Source organism: Octodon degus, unplaced genomic scaffold, assembly GCF_000260255.1.
Source record: "Octodon degus isolate 3935 unplaced genomic scaffold, OctDeg1.0 scaffold00005, whole genome shotgun sequence".
NCBI classification, from domain to species: Eukaryota; Metazoa; Chordata; class Mammalia; order Rodentia; family Octodontidae; genus Octodon; species Octodon degus.
In genome coordinates, this window is record NW_004524581.1 from 22,334,797 (window position 1) to 22,344,454 (window position 9,658).

At 52.3% G+C, this 9,658-nt stretch overlaps 1 long non-coding RNA gene across 2 annotated transcripts in view; it reads left to right on the forward strand.

Annotated features, from left to right (window-relative positions):
• Positions 1 to 9,658, forward strand: part of LOC111818578 — a 15,196-nt gene that overhangs the window by 427 nt on the left and 5,111 nt on the right. Inside the window, exons 1-2 of one of the 2 annotated variants that reach the window (XR_002822535.1) lie at positions 210 to 263; positions 8,797 to 9,029. This is a non-coding gene — a long non-coding RNA (uncharacterized LOC111818578). Of the gene's footprint in view, positions 1 to 209; positions 264 to 8,796; positions 9,030 to 9,658 lie in introns of those variants that run through there. The other variant, XR_002822536.1, reaches the window with a different exon arrangement.

Consider the following 9,658-nt stretch of genomic DNA (forward strand, 5'->3'; position numbering starts at 1 on the left):
GTGGCAGGGGACAGTAGTGCCCTAGCTCTGCCTCCTTGGCTCCTTGCCTGGCCCAGGCTTCTGCCCAGCTTTTGACAGCTGCCAGCTGGGTTGACCTCCCCCGGGCCCTGGGAGGGAGGGAGGGAAGGAGAGATGGGCTGGGGGGGGGGAGAGAGAGAGAGAGAGAGAGAGAGAGAGAGAGAGAGACAGGAAGAGAGACAGAGACAGAGTGACAGAGACAGAGAGACAGGGACAGAGAAATAGACAGTCTGAGGAGCCCTGAGGTGAGCACAGGAGTGCACATGCCTGTGAGGAGGATGTGAGTGTGCCTGCCTGCATCTGAGTTTGTAAGTGAGCATGCAAGTGTGTGGAATGTGATGTGTGTGGGCCTCTGTGTGTGTGTGTGTGTGTGTGTGTGTGTGTGTGTGTGTGTACAGGGCCACACCTTCCGCTCCAGCCCTGAGGTTGGGGGGGATGAGGCAGTGCCATCTCTGAGGACTTCTTCCTTCTAGCAGAGCGGGGAAGGACCTGGGGCCCCCACCTGATCAGCCAGAGTGGAGCCTGGGGGGCCCTGTGTGCCTGGGGAGGGAAGCGCTGGACCCCATCAGGGAGCTGGGGTGGGAGCCATGGCCCCGACGCTGCTGCTCTTGACGCTGGCCTGCCCTGTTTTCCTTCGGGACAGAGGGTGCTGGCTCAGTCTGCTTTCAGGCCAACTTCTCTTCCCTCCTTGTTCTCTCCTGAGTCAATAGAAACTTGGGGGAGGGGCTCCCCGTGGCCCTGCCATTGGCTCAGGCCCCTGTCATCACAGGCACACCTCCTGGGCCCCGGCCAACCCCAGCCCAGGGCGAGGGAGTGATTGCGGCAGCTGCTCCTCCGCAGGGGCAGAGGCCTCCTGCCTGAAGGGGCAAGGCCATCTAGCGGGGCTCCATCCATGCCCGGCCTCCTGACCTTGACGCTCTCCGACCCTGCCAGGCCTTGCAGGCCTCAGCTCAAGCTACATCTATGCCAGGCTCGAATCCTGGCTCAGCCACTTTCCAGCTGGGTGATGTTGGACAGAACAGGCCTCTCTGGGCCTCAGTTTCCCTATCTGAGACTAGGGATGACAGGTGTGCTGTCATCCTAGTGTTGTTCTGCAGGTTCCACAGGTATGAGTTTGTAAGGTCAATGGGGCTGACCTTGGACTGGACTGCAGGTTATGCCTCCCCACAATGCCAGTCACCTGAGAATCTGCTCCCGGGGTGAACAGCCTCAGCCCTACTCCTTGCCTGGCCCTCAGCTTCTACCCCACATGCACTCCTTCTGTAACTTCTGAATCCCACCCCACCCTGCCAGCTGACCCTATCCTGTGTGGAGGGGTGTCCCATCTGCCCCACCTTCCCTCACTCTCTAGCCCCTGCAGCCCCACAGTGGCCAAGGTGGCAGAGGTGTGACACCCCAGGCTCTGCCCAATGCCTTTGCAGGCTGGGCTGCTCTGAGGAGGAAGTGGTCACTTTACTTGCTGGGTTGGGGACACTGGCTTTGGTTTGAGGATGGAAAAATTCACTCATGGAAACTCCCAGCCTCCTGATCCTTCCCAGCACCCGGACTGGACGATGGTGGAGGTACACTCTGCCCCATGGGGTAGGAGTGGGGCTATCTCTGTTTTCACTTCCCCTCCCATTGGGACCTCAAGTCTCAGCCCTGGCCACCCTGAGGGCCTGGCTACCCACAGGCCCAAGGAGGGTCCCTGGCTATCTGTGTGGCCTCCAACAGTTCCCTTCCCTTGTCATTGGTCTCCCGACCACTGCCTGGCTTCTCGGTCACGGAGTCCCCTGATGTGTCCCAGGCACCTACCCTGTACTGTCCTGGGCCTGGCACTGGGGACCGAGATGGAAAAGACTCAGCTGATGCTGGTCACCTAGCACACGAACAGAGTGTATACCTCAAGAAAAGCCTCCCTCCTGCTTGCTGAGCCCCTATGGTCCAGGTGACCCAGCCCAGCTCCCCTGGGGCACACCAGAGAGGCCACTTCAGTCCCCAGGCAGAGCCATTCATTCTCAGCTCACTTTTCGGGGGTCTTCTATAGGCCCCGAAAGTGCCTGCTCTCTCTACTTCTGTCTACACCCATTTCCAATGGGAGAGAGGTCTCGAGTTCTGAGAAGGGGGTTCCAGCAGAGAAACAGAGTCTGCAAAGCTGGGGTCCCAGGTAGGTAGTCCTTGGCCAGGGACCGCAGACCCTGCCTGGGCCATGCGTACCCCAATAAGGGCCAGGTGTTATCCTCAGAGGGAGACAGGACAGAGAGAAGAAGCCAGCCAGGGATGAGAATGGAGGGAGATGGAGAGATGACCTGACTGACCGCCTGCTTGCCCATAACTACTCATCCGGCTTCCCAAATGCCCTGCTGTATCATCAGCAATCTTGGGCTGTGAGTAACAGCAATCTGAATACAAATGGTTCAGATAATACAGGAAGCTTTTATTTCATAAGCAAAGAACGCTTGCAGTACGCTGGCTGCAGGGAGGGGAACTGAACCGGTTCCTTACCTTTTCAGGCTCAGGTTCCATCGGTCGGTCTGCTGGGGGCTCACATCACACCCAGACGAGATATGCTTAGAGGGTGAAGAGGTGCCGTTGTTTTCTCTGGGGCTATTTTTAAGATTAATAAGACCTTTCCCTGAAGTGACTCTCAAAAATTTGCCCTGGGTTCTTCGCATTAGTCAAGGTTAGATTATATGTTCATTTCTTTCTCAGCTGTTGGTGGGGCCAGTGAGGCTTCCTGGACTGCTTGGGAAGTCAGGGCTGGTGTGACCAGTGCTTGGTGTGGTGGAGAGGGGTTCACCAAGCGGAGACCCCATTGCTATGTTTAACCTTCAGGCCCTGCGGCTCCTACTCTGGAGAGGGGGATCAGCGCTGATTCAATTGCAAGACCCTTGCTGAAGGAGGAGACCCTGTTTAACTCTTAGAGGTTTGTTGGGATACAGAAGGGTGAGTAGCATTAGGGTTATGGGATGGGACAGGACCAGAGTTGAGGGCCAGACACTGAAGGCTCCTTCATTCAAGGAGTTGGGAGACTCAGTAGGATCCACTGAGGTGACATTTGGACACAGTGGCCTTGGAGCTGGGTCACAATGTCCGGGCTGTGGAGGCTGAAGCAGGAGGATCCCTAACTTTGCCTGTGAGTCATGGAAGGACAGGAAGGAGAGGAGCCTGTGAGTCAGAAACTACCTGGGAGGAAGGAAAAAACCACAGGAAGTGAGTGAAAGTCGGGAGGGGGCAAGTAGTGCCTGGAATGACCTGGGGGATCGGCCAGGGGTGAGGGTCCCCTCCCCTAGGCTGTTGGTGCCCACAGCCTTGGCTATTTCTGCCAGTTGTACTTCCCATAAACCTCCCCTTCTGCCCACCACAGGCCGCTGCCCACTCACCCACAAACCCACTCGCCAGCTGTTGTAGTCCTGTCTCCCCTCTCCCCCGGCACCCAGAGGGCATCTGACCTAGGCGTGGTCACCTCTTCCTCTGCCTGTCCTTGTCCCGGGCATCTGCTTATGAGCAGAGCACATGGTGGTGGGCACCGCAGACCCAGAAATGGTGTGGCCCAGGGGGGTGACAGGTGGAAGGCAGAGGGGACACAGTCCTGGGCCTCTGTCCCACTCATTGGAGGGGTGGTCTGACTAGTCCAGAAGTGACATCTGCCCTCCTTTACTGCTGTTTTATATTTTAAGCTTCTTCTGAAATTTCCGAGGAGTGGTGACCAGGAAAGGCATGATTAAATCACATTCTCTGAAACTTTATTTCACAAATGTAAGTCATGAAGTATAAAATTGAGCAACTTTTGGCTGGTGAGATGGCTCAGTGGTCTAAAAGCGCCTACTTAGAACAAGCTTAGCAGAGCACAGAGACCGTGGTTCAATCCCCCAGCACCACATGCCAGCCATCCCCGCCCCCTGGTGGGCTGAGCTGGCCACACACACACACACACACACACACACACACACACACACACACACACACACACATAAATAAAATTTAAAAAAAAATTGAGCAACTTATCCTACCTCTCTGTCCATAATAGTAGAGACAGATGGTCTACTCTCCATGTCTCACTGTGTAGTCAGGCTAGGCTTGAACCCACTGCATAGAGGAGGCTGGCCTCAAATGCTAGGCTGGCCTTGAATTCCCACCCATCCTCCTGCCTCAGCCTCCCAAATGCTGAGATTACAGGTGTGTGCCACTGTGCCTGGCTTCCTTTATCTTTCTATGGCAGCATGGCAGTTTCCTCTATGGATGATCCATAATTTATGTATTTGGTACAGGGTCTCACTACACAGCTCGGACTCGTAGTGATCCTCCTGTCTCAGCCTCCCCAGTGCTGGGATTACAGGCATGTACCATCATGCCCAGTCTTGGTAGCTGGCTCAGTGCACCTGGGGCAAGGCCAGCATGACATGTGGTGCCAGAAGATCGAACCCCAGTCCCTGCACTTGCCTAAGCAGGTGCTTAGTCTGCTGAGCTATCTCACTGGTCCAGATGATCCATAATTTAATTCCCTATAAATGAAACTAATTTTATTTGCCTTTTCTACTAAAAAAAAAAACAAACATAGATAATGCTGCCACGAACATCTTTGTACATGCGTATATCCTTGAGCATTTGTATAAATAAGATAATGTAAGATAAAATCCTAGATGTTAAACTGCTACATCCTAGGGCATAGGAATAGAAAAATGCAGTAGATAAGGACTAATTACTTCTAAGTGCCCTAATTTCCTACCATTAGCTCCATGGGAGGCGGCCTGCTGCTGTGAACCTTCTTACTCTTTGCCAAGTTGATAAGCAAACATAACATCTTGTTTTAACTTGTATCTAAAATTATTAGCAAGACTGAACATTGTGTGTATTTTTTATTAGCCAGCTATGCGTTTCATGACTGCCTGTTTGCACTCTTTGCCTATATTTTTCTGTTCAATCATTGGTCTTTTCCGTATTGTTTTAAAAATAAGTCTTTTTAAAATTAGGAAAATCAGCTCCTTATCCTCCACCGTGCAGGTATTTTTTTTCTGATTCTGGTCTTTGACTTTGTTGATGGAGTTCCTCCTTTAATGTCTTTGTAATTACATTACTGCTCTTCTGTTTTGTTCTGTGACTAAGCAAGTTGCCACCCCAGGATCATAAGAACATTTGCACATTATTTTTTCTTCTGGTGCTTCTATGGCTCTACTTTTCAGACATTTTTCTTACTTCAAATCTTTGATCCTGTTGGAATTTCTGTCAGTGTAGGAGTGAGGTAGGGAATCCAGATTTATTTACTTTTCATCCAAATGTCTGGCCAGTGACTCAGTTTATTGAATTGATTTCTTATGTTTATTTGGGTCTCTTTAAAATCAGTTTCTTTATTCTTTAAAACTGACCTGCCTGCGGGGAGTGGTCCCACGCGCCTTCAATTACTGGAGCTGTGTAATATCGTGAAGAATGCCTTATAGGTCACTCTGGCTTTGTTAGTTTACTTTTTTTTAATGCAGGAATTTTCTGTTATATTATCTTCCCAGATGAATTGGAAAGGACTTTAGTGAGTTATCCCCAAAAAGCCACTGAGATTTTATACAGATGCTATTGAATTTATAGTTTAATTATGGTAATACAAATATGCTCACAGCATTGACTTTTTATTCATGAACAGAATTTCTCTTTTTATTCACATCAATGTTTAAGCTCTTCATTTGGGTATTATTATTGTTTTTTAATGTATTTGGTTGTTGCAGGGTCTCACTATGCAGCTCGGACTCATGGTGATGCTCCTGCTTTCAGCCTCCCCAGCGCTGGGATTACAGGTATGCGCCACTGGGCCCAGGCTGTGGCATGTGGTGGGGGCTGGCGTGGCATGTGGTGCTGGGGATCAAACTGCAGTCCCTGCAGTTGCCTATATTTGCCTAAGCAAGAGCTTCAGTCTGCTGAGCTATCTCGCCAGCCCCATTTGAGCATTATAGCTATTTCCACTTCTTGCATATTTAAAAATGAGTTTTGTTTTTGTGAATAGCTTTTTAATAGATTCTTTGGTTATTATTATTATTTTGTATGTAGGACATCTTTGTTTAAATCTTATTTTTAGACTAGCTGCTTTGCTAAGTTCCAGGCTTTTTTTTTTTTTTAGTACTGGGAGCCGAACTTAGGACCTTGCACTTGCCAGGCAGGCACTCGTGCCATTGAGCTATATCCCCAGACCTCTGGGATTAATATTAAATGTTCTTTAGCTGATTCCCTTGGAATATTCAAGTATAGAATAAGATCATCCCACCAGGCACAGTGATGTATGCCTGTGAGCCCAGAAGTTGGGAGGCTGAGGCAGGAGAATCTCACCATGTGTTTGAGGCCAGCCTGGGCTACATAGTGAGTTCAAGGCCAGCCTGAACTATTTATCAAGACCCTATCTCAGAAAAACCAAACTAAATACCCCTAAAAACAAAAAATAGAATAATGTCATCCCATGTCGTTAAGTTTGCTTTCCATGATACGCATACTTCTTCTTCTTTTTTTTTTTTTTTGGCGGAACCAGGGATTGAACTCAGATCCTTGCGTTTGCCAGTCAAGTGCTTATCCTACTGAGCCATCTCCCCAGCCCCGATATGTGTACTTCTCATTTTATCCTTTTGTCTAGTGGGATTTTAAAAAAAAATTCCACTTCAAGGTTCAATACGCTGGTGGTGGCTCATGGTGACAGCAAACATTGGCTTTAATAGGAACACTTCAGAGTTTTCCTGCTGAACACGCTGGGGAAAATCTATGCCTTTATTTTCCATATTAATCAGGGGGCTGAGCTGGGTTCTGCGCAGCTCAGCTCTTGTTCTCCTAACCCCGTCTGCCTTCCTTCTTCTTCCTGCATAGGCAGCGTCCCGCCACGGTGACAAGAGGCTCGGGATAATCGGCCTGGAAAGAGGGAAGGTTTACTTTGGCTGTGACTTCAGAGCCTCCCGTCCCTGCCACCTGGCCCTGCGCCTTTGGGCCGCGGCCGCCTCAGAGTACAGGAATGATGGCTCACCTCTCCAGGGCTGGAAAGAGGGACAGGGAAGGAGCCAGGGTCTCTGTGTCCCCTTTTAGTCCACGCCCCAGTGGCTCCATGGGTTGGGGCTGAGCCTTGGACACACAGGCCTGTAGGAGACACCTGTCCAGATGGCAGCCAGTCCTTAGCTCAGCGTCCCCTCCTCAGCAGCCTCTTTCCTAGAAGTGGGGGCACAGATCTGAGATTTGGCCACAGTCACAACCAGGAAGTCAGGATGTGGGCTTTCAGCCTCTGTCCTCAAAGGAAGGAGGAGACGCAGGAGTCCCTGTCTCCTGACAGGGAGGAAGCAGAGGAAGGGGTGGCTAGACCAGGAAGGGAGGCTGGGGCTGAGGATCCCAACCAGGGTCCTCAGAAGAAAACTGGGCCTCTGCTCCTTGTCCACTGCCAAGCAGACCTCAGGGCCACCTTGAGCCCAGTGCTGTGGGTCTCACTTGGTGTAGGCGGCTGGTTTCATGCCAGGGAGGAAGGAGACAGTAGCAGGGCTCTGTGCCTGTGGGGCAACCAGAAAATGATGGCCTAAGGTGGTCACGCTTGTGGCTTCCGGAAGCAGTGCCCACTGTGTCGTCAACCCTCCTCCCAGGTCCCTAGGCTGTCTGCTGGTCCCAAATGATGGCCTCACCACCTTTCTGCAGATCCTGAAGCCTTGTCCTGGCTGTAACCGTTGCTTAGGGTCCTGCTAACATTGTCATCACCCTGGAGAGCCATAGCCAGGCCCAGGGCTTGCTGGAGAGACGAAGAGAGAAGTTTCCGGGGCGGGCACAGCAGATGCAAGGGAGGCAGCCCTGGGGGTTCCTCTGTGAGGGGTGGGCCAAGGCCAGGTGGCCAGAGAGTATCTTCTGAGTGCCTATCCTGGCCATGGTGGTCGGCTGCAGGGGTGTGGGAAGCCAACCCTCTACCAGACCCCCGACACTGAAGTCCCTGGTCCTGTGAAGGGAGGGGAAGCCACTTCATAGCTACGTTTCTGCTACCTGAGGAGGTGACACATTCCTCTTCCTTTCTCACCAGAGAAGACCACAGCTGTTGGGGTAAACTGAGTCCACACAGAGTGAGGGTGAGTGTGATCAGTCACGGACACTCAGTCAGCAGAAGAATGAGATGGGCTCCTGGCTCCTGACCTCGGGTGCAGGATATGCTTCGAGCATAAAAGGGTTCTTTTTTGCAGGACTGGGGATTGAACCCAGGGGCCCTGCCCTGAGTGGCAAGCCCAGCCTTTGAGAGCATCTTGCTATTTGCTTTGTTGAACTTGCAATGCTCCTATCTCAGCTGCCTTGGGCCTGGGATTACAGGCATGTACCACCACTAAGGGATTCTTGAGGTCTTTCCTGCTGCATTTGGTGCACCTATGTGGGGACGTCTGGAGCTGACCCTGTTGCTGTCTGGCCAACAGGAAAGGGGCTCCTGCCATTTAACTAGGACTTGGGAAGAAAGGCAAGAGCCAGGATCAGGGAGGGAGGAGGTAGCCCTGGGGTTCTGGACCCTGCATGGGCTCTCAGGATGGGCACTTGGACAGAAAAGGTAAGCTGGGCCCCAGGGGTTGGCCCTGGGCTCAGAGGAGCAAGGGTGGTTCTCAGGAACCAGGAGGTGACAGAGCTTAGGGCATCCATACTGTCTCCCACACCATGACCAGAGCCACAGCCAGGAGGGCTTTCCCTGGACCGGGCTTGCAACACTCGGCGGATTCCTGACTGATGTGGCTTCCTGTGGAACAGTAGGTGCCACTGGTGGGCTTGGGTTAGTGCTCTGGCAGGAGTCTTACTCATTTCCAGTCTTCTCAATTTCGGCACCAGCCCAGCCCTCAGGGGGAAGCTTCTAGTAACGCGCCCCAGATGTGCTGCTGGGGACCAGGCCAAGAGCGTGAGATGGCTGGCTGGTGGGAAAACAACTCGATTTCCCCAGAAGAGCCTCCCGCGGTGGGCAGACACCCCCTGTTGGCCTCGACACTCCCCTCTCTGGAGCAGGGGACCCTTGGCTTGGAGGTATCCTTTCCAAGGCCTGCAAGAAGCAGAGGAGGATCCTTCAGGTGAGTGAAAACTGGGGTGACATGATAGGGTGGGGTGGGGGTCAGAATTTATGGGCTCTGCAGAGGAGGGCGGGGTTACCTGGCTGACTCATGAAATGCCCCCTAGCGATGCTAAGGGACCTTAACCATCTCAGCAAAGCCCCGTTTGCTTGGTGTCAGAACACATTCCAGGCGCTGGGGTGTGGACGTCCTTGTGGGAGGAGGGGGCGTTCGCTGGCTCCCACTGTGTTTATGCGTTCAGTCTGCTCCTCAAGCTCATTATCTTTGAAGGAAATATTTGTAAACGTGTGCAGTGCTGTTTGTTGGCAACCCCACGTCATTTCCCTCCCTTGCCCTGCCCAGTGGGGACTGGAAGTCAGAGAACTGCAGAACTCGGTTCTCCACTGGGCAGGAGAGGCCATCTGCAGGCTTAGCAGGTGGAAGAGAAGCAGCGCTAGTGACTAGGGTGTTTACCTAGCAGCTGCAGGCAGGGGTGCAGACGCCAGCACCCCCGGGGGTTCGAGCTCAATGAAGCCCTTCAGGCAAACCCTCACAGAACTCCAGGCTCATTTTCATCACTGAATCATTGCAAGCTGGTTTCTGCCCATCTGAAGAATTAATCCATTTCTTGTCCTAGGGATTGAGCCCAG